Below are 9,519 nucleotides of genomic sequence, written 5' to 3' on the forward strand. Positions count from 1 at the left end.
GATAAGGAGGTCTCTGCTTCCTTTTCTTCAATCCTGCAACTTAAACAGCTGTTGGGGTGGAGAGAACAATAGAGCCCTAAACTCCAGTTGCCTTTCCTGCACTGGGTCAGACAGAGATGAAGAAATCTCATATCTAGTAATAATTGTCTTACTTTTAACATTACCAAGGGAAGCATAATTTTTGTTCCTTCCCTTTTACCACCCATCTTTATTAAATGTTAGTGTTGGTTTATTTCTGCTACCTGCTTTAACCTCTGGGATAGACAGGCATAAAGTTATCTTTAATTGTTAACTTGGCTTATTAATTTCTGTGGCCTTTCTTTTTCCCTTATTTACCTCATAGCTTTTCCTGATAACCATTTTGCTCCATGTTTTTTCTAGAGATTTCATCACCCTAGAATTCATTTAAGGGAATGTTGTCAAAGATCAATTTTCTGTAGCTACTTCAGACTGACAGGGGACTGCAGTCTCAATCTCTAGATAGGGTGAAATCTCATATTTCCCTACAGGAGCAGTTAACTGGTTCACTTTTGCAGTCTTAACACCTGAAAAGGAACAGATCAATTAGACACGGGAATATTTCTTAGCCCAATCAGGCCTTGGAGCAGTAAATAGTACAACTTGAATGGCATAACTGTCCTTATTGTCTGTAATGATAGCACAAATTAAACAACAGAAAACAAAGCAGTATAACATTACCAATAAACGCAGTTCTGAGTTACTTTAGCCAGACTAACATTTGCATTTACAGTTTATAATCTGGTTCAGTACAACTAGTAAGAGCATTTTCACATAAGTTACTTCAAAGAAGTGGGTTTTAAATTAGGCCCACTAGAATTTTAATTAGCTACCAAAAAAAGTTTTTCTTTCCACCTTTACCTTGTATCTTACCAGTTATTTGAATAACTTGGCTTTTTCCTTTGCACATATACAGTACTGTTGGAGAAATTTCCATCTGGGGCACCCCCATTACATACAGAGCTTTTCTGAGGATAGGTTGTAGATACAGCAGGTTTGTCATGTCACAGTCACTCAGGTTTGGCTGATGAGTTGGTCAGTTCAGCATGAAGATCTTGTGGCTGGCCGTGGGCATCTCACCCTCTGTAGGAAATTTTAGAGGTGATCTGTCTGTTCCACTTCTCTTCAGGTTTGGAAGAGACTGACCTTGAATTCTCTTTCTCTTGAGATTGAGGGTGGAGGGTGAGAGCAGGGTCCACAGACTGTGGTCAGTTAGTGCTGCTCCAGAATCTTCTAGGAAATCTTCAATTTCCTTACTCAGGCCATTCATCTTGGTATCTTTTCATCTTTACAGCCAAATGCTTAAGGGTGCCTGCTTGTCACACCACCTCAATTCCAATTATTCCTCTGAAAGAGGGCTTTGAGGTCCCCTCACTAATTTTAGGATTTTCTGTCTGCATGGGGATCACTCCTCATGCAGAGAGGAAAACCATATGCTTGTATCTTGTGCAAAGCAACATGATGCCATGACATAAAATGGTACTAAAAGGTTCTAGGAGAAGAGAAAAAGCAAAGATTATTTAAATTACTCAGAAAATTCTAGAATCTTTTTTTACAACTAAATCTTATATTTTTTTCTTAAAATCAGGACCATTTTTACAAAGCCTCTTGTGATACAAATATTAATGTTCTTGGTAGCAAATAATAAAAAATTGTAAAATAATATTTTAATCATGCTTAACTCTACATATAGAAGTTTACTTAGTCTTCTCTCCTTGGTTTACAGGCAGAATACACCAGCAATTTACATTACACAAATTAATTCTGAAAACCAGAAACAATGAATGCTCACTACTTCTGGAAGTATATGCTCAAAAACATTTATACTTCTTTTATGTTAACCTAAAGGCATATCAATAATTATTTAGTTTGATTATACAGATTTTTCCTAGTACACATTTTTAATTTCTTTTGCACCACTTTCCTTTCTGCATGCAAGGCAAATGCCCTACTGTCTGGCTCCTTCTCTTTTTTTTTTTTTTAACTTCTCCACTCATCCTTTGGGAGTGGTTTTGCTGCTAAAAACCTCCACGTGTACCAAACTCAGACTAGGACTTAGCATTAGGGCCCTAGAAACAGACCTTTAAATTGTCTGCTGCTAGCTTAGAATTACTTTGCTGAATATTTTTGCACCTAGCAGGACCAAATTTTATTTATTCCTTTTTCTTTAGGTATTCACAACCTAGTACCATTAAGGTTTTCACATTAAGCTACCTTAAAATCCACCACAAAGTTTGGTGAGATAAATTCGACATGGAATTGAGATATTGTAACAATAACATGCATCCACAAAGTTAACAATATTTCTTAAAAAAAAAAGCCAACCACAATAATCTGCAACATCCTTTTTTTCAATTGTTCATTTTAAGAAACCTTTAAGTTAGAAATTTAAATGCTCATTTTTTTTTCCTGACTTCCAAACCATTAGCTAAATTTTTCTTTGATATGTAAAAGACCCACTGGGATTACTTTGCCTACACCCATATTTCCCAGCCAGGTGAGTCTGGGAGGACAATAGCCATTCTCCTGGGAGCTTAGTCAATTCCTTCAGGATGGAGAGTTTAAAAAGCACTTTTATTTCCTTCAGCTAAAAAAAGCGCCCAGTTTCTCCCATTTCTTTTTGGCCTTAACACATGGCAGGAAAGTTGGGTGATCACAAAGTCCAGAAATTCTCCAGGGAAAATTTATCCCCTATGGCCATTGAGAAATCTGGGGTTTGCGATCTCCGACACCCTCTGCCATGTCCCTAAAGCTGGCTTAACACACAATTTCTCACCTGAGGAGAGGTGGCCCCTAGAGTTTCTTTCTATGGTCAGACCAAAGAAAACATAGAATACAAAGAACCAAAGACAAAAAACAGACATACAGTGGCACCACACTGGAACAACCCCAACAAATGCATTCAAGTAATTTCTGCCCAATGTTCTAGTGTCAGAGTAAGTGGGGTGGATTGACTTTGCCTTATTCTAGCTAGTTTGAAATTTTCTATCACAGTGGCTAATACAGCAAATGACTAGGAGGAAAAATATTCCAGAGCCTATGACAATATGAAGGGCAAGCAACCCAATAAAAGTATCGAAATTTTCTGTCTCTGACTGAGAAGTGCAATTTGAAATACAACATAGAATAAGAAAATAGAAAGGAATCAAACTTGTAGAATTGCCATGAAGGCGGACAGACAAAGGAGGTGATCAGAGAGGAATCAAACAAACATTCAGAGGCACAACTGTAAAATTCACAGATTAATTTTTGACTGTAAATATTAACAATAAATCCAAGACAGACAGCAATGCCAATAACAACCAAGCTTGTTGAGCTCCACAAATCACAGGCAGACAGCCTCTCCCAGCAACCCGGAAACATCTTCCCACTGCTCTTAGTGATCCCCTGGGGCGCCTCCAGGGTCGTGACCTATAGCACCAGAGCTCATCTGCTCGCTACTACTCAGACTCCTCGTCTAGTAGAGGACTCAAACCCTCAGTCACAAAGTCTGCTACTACTCGGTTTCCACATCGAGTAGGGAACGCATACCCTCAGTCACTAAGCCACCACAAAGTCTGCTTCCCACTGTTCACAGGATACAACATAGTCTTACACTAATACAGACACAAAGAAAAGCATACTCATACACACATCAGAACTCACCAGGCCGCCTGTTCACAGCTCTGTTCCAGGCAATATGAGGGCTCTTGGCTGGCTTGCCAATGAAAGGTCCAGACGTCCTAATCTAGCTGCCTGATGCAGAGAAATGAAGAGGCTGAGGCCCCAGAAAATGCTCCAGTAAGTCCTTTATTAATTCTGACCGGTCAGGGTCAATGTGTGCCCAGAATAGGACAGAGGCAAAGACCTTGTGGCTTTCTACATCCCTCCTTATAAACTATAGGGGGGAAAGGGTAGTGACGACTTCCTTAGAGGTGGGACATCCACCAAGGTAATACAAAGTATTGGTGGGGCCGAGGTAGTGATGACTTCTTTAAGGGCAGGACATCCACCAAGGTTGACTTCCCTTTTCACACCCACAAGAAAATCTAAAATATTTTATGATCATTTCACAATGAAAAAATATGTCTTAGAGGTATACACAGCTATGGCAAAGATACACATAAAACCTCTTTCATAGGCATGTGACTATAGAAACTGTAGTTCATAGGAGTGAAATAAACACCACTCCACGAAACACAATATAAATCCACGTTGACAACCTGGTTCTGATTTCCAAAATGCTTTACAATCCATTATCCTGGCAATGACTCTGGCTCAGACATGAACTATTTCAAACACATTGCACAGAACTGAAATTCTACACAAAGTGTCATTTCAGGGGCCAGAGCAAGAGCGCAGTGGTAGAGTGCTTCCCTTGCACCCGGCTGACCCAGGTCAGACCTCGGTTTCATCCCAGGCATCCCATTTTGTTACCCAAACCAAAGGAGCTATTTCTGAGCACATAGCCAGGAGTAACCCCTGAGCATCACCAGGTGTGGCACAAAATCAATAAACAAACAAAACAAAACAAAACAAAACAAAGGGCCATTTCATGCTGTGTTTGGCTTCTTTTTCAATATGAGTCTCAGTTTTTTTCCAGAGGTATATAACGAAGAGGAGAACTATTCTCATCGGCCATTCTGATGCCTTGTGTTTGAAGAATACTTTGAAACATTTCCCCCCCTAGAGTTTTCTATAAGAACATATTGGTTCAGGCTAGATCCTGAGCTTTCCTTCACAAAATAACCAAGGAATGTAGTATAGGGGGATTAATTGTCCCTGTAACTACTATTTGCAAGAAACTGGATGGGGTTGGAGGTGTTAACAGTCATCATAGAACAACAATGAAGTGGGAAAAAAAAGCACTATTCTGTTATACATGGAGGAAATTCTGTGAAACATCTTTTACAACCTGTACAGTGCTAACGATAGCAATAAACAGTAAACAAAATGGTGAATTAATAAATACATATTATTCAATCATCATTTCAGAAAACTCATAATTAAATAGCATACAGAAAGATCAGAAGTAGTTTATTTAGAAATGATAATTTAAAGTAGTAGTTTAATACTAGTATATTAAATACCTATTAGACATCTGAAGCCAAAAACATCTAGCTAAATATTTGAGAATACACATATGTGCTAATTTATAAATCATGGATTTTAAGTCTATTACAGAAGATTAGGTCTAACCTTAAAAATATGCAGGTAAATACACTAATACCCAGGTTGTCATGTCATGCAGCTAAGATGTCTCTATTATAGAGGAAGCTAAGCCACCAGACATGTCTATTGGCTTTCCTGGTGCAGTGAGCTGATATTTTCCCCAAGAAATTTTTAGTAAGCAGGCCCTTTGGTGGACATTAATCATACCCCCTACGTGGATTACTGCTATATTTCTGAAATACATGACATAGTGGTGACATTAAATATCTCTTTTCTTATCACTTGGCTTTGTCTCCTTTGCAAAACTACAGGCCAAAATTTGGCCTCAGTCAATGCGTACTCAGGGAAAATTTCAGTACCCAAAGCTGCCAAAGTTCCCCGCTGGCAAAGTAAATTTACAACTCAAATACTAGTCCAGCCAGCTACCTGCAACCTGTTTTTCTGTTTTCAGCTTCTAAGAGGTATACAAACAGTTGCTATCTTTCTTACATTTTACTATTTGAGCATGCTGCAAAATTATAGCAAAACAAGTTTCTTTCCTTTGTTATAAGAAGCTCCTTTCTAAACCAGAACACCCCCTTCTCATGTTACGCCTTACCTTGCTAGCTCGAGATTCTTTTCACCTGTAATGGCTAGTTTTTTTTTTTGATATTTATATTCCAGGGCCTGGTACCATTCTGTTGTTCCTCCTAAGATTTTCCTTCTTTTGTCAGTGTGGAAATACCTTGCATACCAGAGATGTGCTTAGATGTCACCAGCTTGAAAAGTAAAATTGTCTCACGTCTATTGAAGACGTGGGTCCCCATACAATTTATTTTGTGTGGTCTCATTATTTCATATTTCATATTCATCTGTTCAGGTGCCCACTTTTCTTTCATGAAGGATTTCATTCCCACTAGAGATGCTGAGATGCAAGATGCCTGCAGCAGTCGAACAGCAAAAAAGAGAGAGTTTTGATAAGTCAGGACAAGAACTTCAATCTTCCAAATAACATGACAAATATCAAGGTTAGGATAAACCATTTATATTTCCCTTGATATATACAATGAGCTGAAACACTAGGTGCAATTTGACTGACAGGTTTTTACCTGTAAGGGAAAGTAATCTAAGAATTCTCTTTCCCACACCTGGGCCATGTTTTAACCACAACAATTCTGGCATCCCATCACTCATATTGGATGCATGTCATTTATTTTACCTTCTGTTGCTTCCTTCAGGTTTCTTCAGATGAGTTTCTCTGGAAATTACAAATCTCTAGAGTTCAAAATAGCCACACACACCATGAATGCTAGTTTCATGCTAACCCAACTTATTTTCTATATGAAGGCCTCTTCACATCCCAGCTTGGGATACTAGTAACCAACATGTCTTTGGTTACCTCGAAGAGAAAAATTCTATCCAGCTGGCAGGAATTATAGGGCAGACTCATAGTACAAGTCATGACTGTTAGTTACTCAGAGCAGTTGAGTCTCCCAGGATGCTCAAGAAGTAACTTGAACCCACCTCATTGACAGTTCAGCACCTATTCACTATACTTTATATCCTCCAGTTTGCACCTTGAAGATCTACGTATTTCACCAAATTCTTGCCTTTATTCTCTAGATGTAGTTACTTTACCATCTGTTGTTTGCAATTTGGAAGGTGTTGGGTGAAATATGGCATTGGTCTTACATCGAATAATGTTACAGAGATTAGCTTCCTCACAAGGCATTGACTAGAGAACAAAGCTGGAGTATCTAGTTCTGCCCTGACCTGACAAGTACAAGTATACCAGTAGGAACTGTGAGTTGATGTTTAATTTAGCATATACTATCAATGACCAGATTTAGATAAATATATGCTCTGGACACATAGACCAATGACACCAGAGCAGAAAGGTAATCAAGATGTAGAAGAGAAAAGTACTGACCACAAGCCCTATTTTTTATGAGTTTTGCTTTTTCTATCTCTCATTAACTGAACTACCTTAGGACAGTTACTTAATTTATTTAAATATTAATGACATCATTTTTAAAATGAAAATAATAATGCTAGCTTCATTCAGTGTATATATCTATTACATTTCTTGCTGTGGAGTCTGACATATAATAAGCTTGAAAAAAATGTGACTCTGGAAATTATTATCATGGTTAATAGAACATCAGAAAATTCTAGGAGGTAGTCATTATCAAACAAGTGTTTATTAAAGGATGCCTGTTATTTAAAGGTATTTTTATTTATCTTCTTAAAAATTAATTTTAGGCAGCTGTTCATCAATATTTCACTATACTGTGAATAATCTCTGACTAATCTCATACTACAAAATAATCTCAGAAACAATGCTTAGGCAGTTGTGTAATTCAATAGTATTTGCATTCATCTAATTCATCCTTACAATAGTGATTTAGGGAATTAGAAAAGGCATTATCTCATTTTGAGCAATGAGGAGGCCATCAAACATTACCTAGGAGACTACAGAAGAGATAAATGTACAGCTTTTGTATACTAACTCGTACATCTTATATAGACTGTTGCCAATCTATGGACTATGGTCAGTCCACAGAAAGTTTTACCACATGAGTTATGATTGGTAATAATCAGTTAGTCTATGGTCAGGGCCAGTCTTCAGATATAAAAGTATTGAACAATGTTAATATCAACTGAGTTTATAATGTGCCCCAAATTCCCTATCTAAACCAATAACTCATAAGGTTAAATGCAACTATGTTATTTATATCCTCATTTATCTGTTATAAGTCTGCATTTAGCAAAGTGTTCTGTAGTTTCAGCATTAATTTTCACACAATCAACTGTGAAGCATTCTATTTATCTAGAAGGTTTCTGTGATCTATGTAAAAAACATAGCCATCAAAATAATATCAAAGTGAGATAAGCTATACCTTCATATTAATAATGTAAGAAAGCATTGCAGGACAGACTAGACCCTGAATTGAAGCAAAATTGATATATGATTATTTATAATTAATTTCTAGACCATTGTAAAATGGTGGTGGGTTGTGTGTTCCACAATCCCCAGAGAGGGAGAGGGTTCCCCATGTCTCAAGTTTGGGTAGGACAAGAAATGCTGGTCTAGCAGCAATTCCGATACAGGAAATAATCCTCACAGAGTTGGGAAGGTATAGCAGGCCAGACATTTCACACTACAAGCTGTTGACCCACAAGCCAGTCGCACCACCACATGGAACCACAAGCCAAAATGGCAGCTTATCCTCCAGGTCTCTAAAGCAAACTTTACTGGGATAAACAAAGCCCAGCCCCAGGGCCAGGAGAAGAGGCAGATGAGAAGGCAACGGGGAAACATCTTTTTAACATGTAAACCAAAGGAACAAATCCAGAAACATCTAATTAAAAGGCAATATGCAGACCAATCCAGAGGCTTCTACCAACAGTCCATGAGTTTCAAATTTTAACAACAATATTTTGATTACTTCTCTCCAAGAAAATACTTGGAAATGCCAGCACTGCATTATAAAACATGATAAATAGAATTATTTATTCAACATTTGCCTCAAGTTGTAAACAAAGACCTACACTCACTCACAAAACATGTATTGAAATGACAGAACAAATAATTCTATTTATCATTTTTTAATGATTTTAAATCATTTTTAAAATCAAAGATTTTCATTCTTTTTGTAATTCTATCTGGACATATTTTGCTTCACTTTATTAACTCCTATAATATTCTAAAAGCTGCCACTGGTTTTGTTAAGATGTTCACTTAGCTCTTTGGAGAACATCTTTATGTCTCTGACAGAAAAATAAATATATAAACCTTTAGAAGATGTTTAGGACATTGTAGGATCATGCCCATTAAAAAAGTTATTCTAGTTCTCGCTTTGACAGCACATATACTAAAATTGGAATGATACAAAGAAGATTCGTATGGCCCCTGCACAAGAATGACATGCAAAAAAAAGTTAACCTACAAGTTGAAGAATAAAACTGGACAAGAATTGTCAAGTGTTGGCCAGAGCGATAGCACAGTGCTAGAATATTTGCCTTGCATGAGGTCTATCCAGAATAGACCTTGGTTCGATCCCCAGCATCCCATATGGTCCCCCACCCCCCAGCCAGAAGCGATTTCTGAACGCATAGCCAGGAGTAACCTCTGAGAGTCACAGGGTGTGGCCCAAAAAGAAAAAAAGAAAGAATTGTAAAATGTCACATTTGTCACTTGATTCCTACAAAAGAGGAAGTTGCTGCACAGAAAATAGACATGTATACCAAAAGAACTCCTAGAAAGTGGAAAGTTCTAAATAAATATTCACAGCTGTTTCCCCCAGGGTTTAGGTTTTGCTCCAGAGCCAGTTTTAAAGTCTTATTTCACTTGAAAGATTTTATGCAATT

The 9,519-nt window shown here is 37.6% G+C and overlaps 1 non-coding gene across 1 annotated transcript; it reads left to right on the forward strand.

Annotated features, from left to right (window-relative positions):
- Positions 1–8,999: 8,999 nt before the first annotated feature.
- LOC125995449 (U6 spliceosomal RNA) lies at positions 9,000–9,106 on the forward strand. The gene has a single exon (XR_007490975.1). It is a non-coding gene; the product is annotated as a U6 spliceosomal RNA (small nuclear RNA).
- The last annotated feature ends 413 nt before the right edge of the window (positions 9,107–9,519 follow it).

Source organism: Suncus etruscus, chromosome 17, assembly GCF_024139225.1.
Source record: "Suncus etruscus isolate mSunEtr1 chromosome 17, mSunEtr1.pri.cur, whole genome shotgun sequence".
In the NCBI taxonomy this organism is placed as follows: Eukaryota; Metazoa; Chordata; class Mammalia; order Eulipotyphla; family Soricidae; genus Suncus; species Suncus etruscus.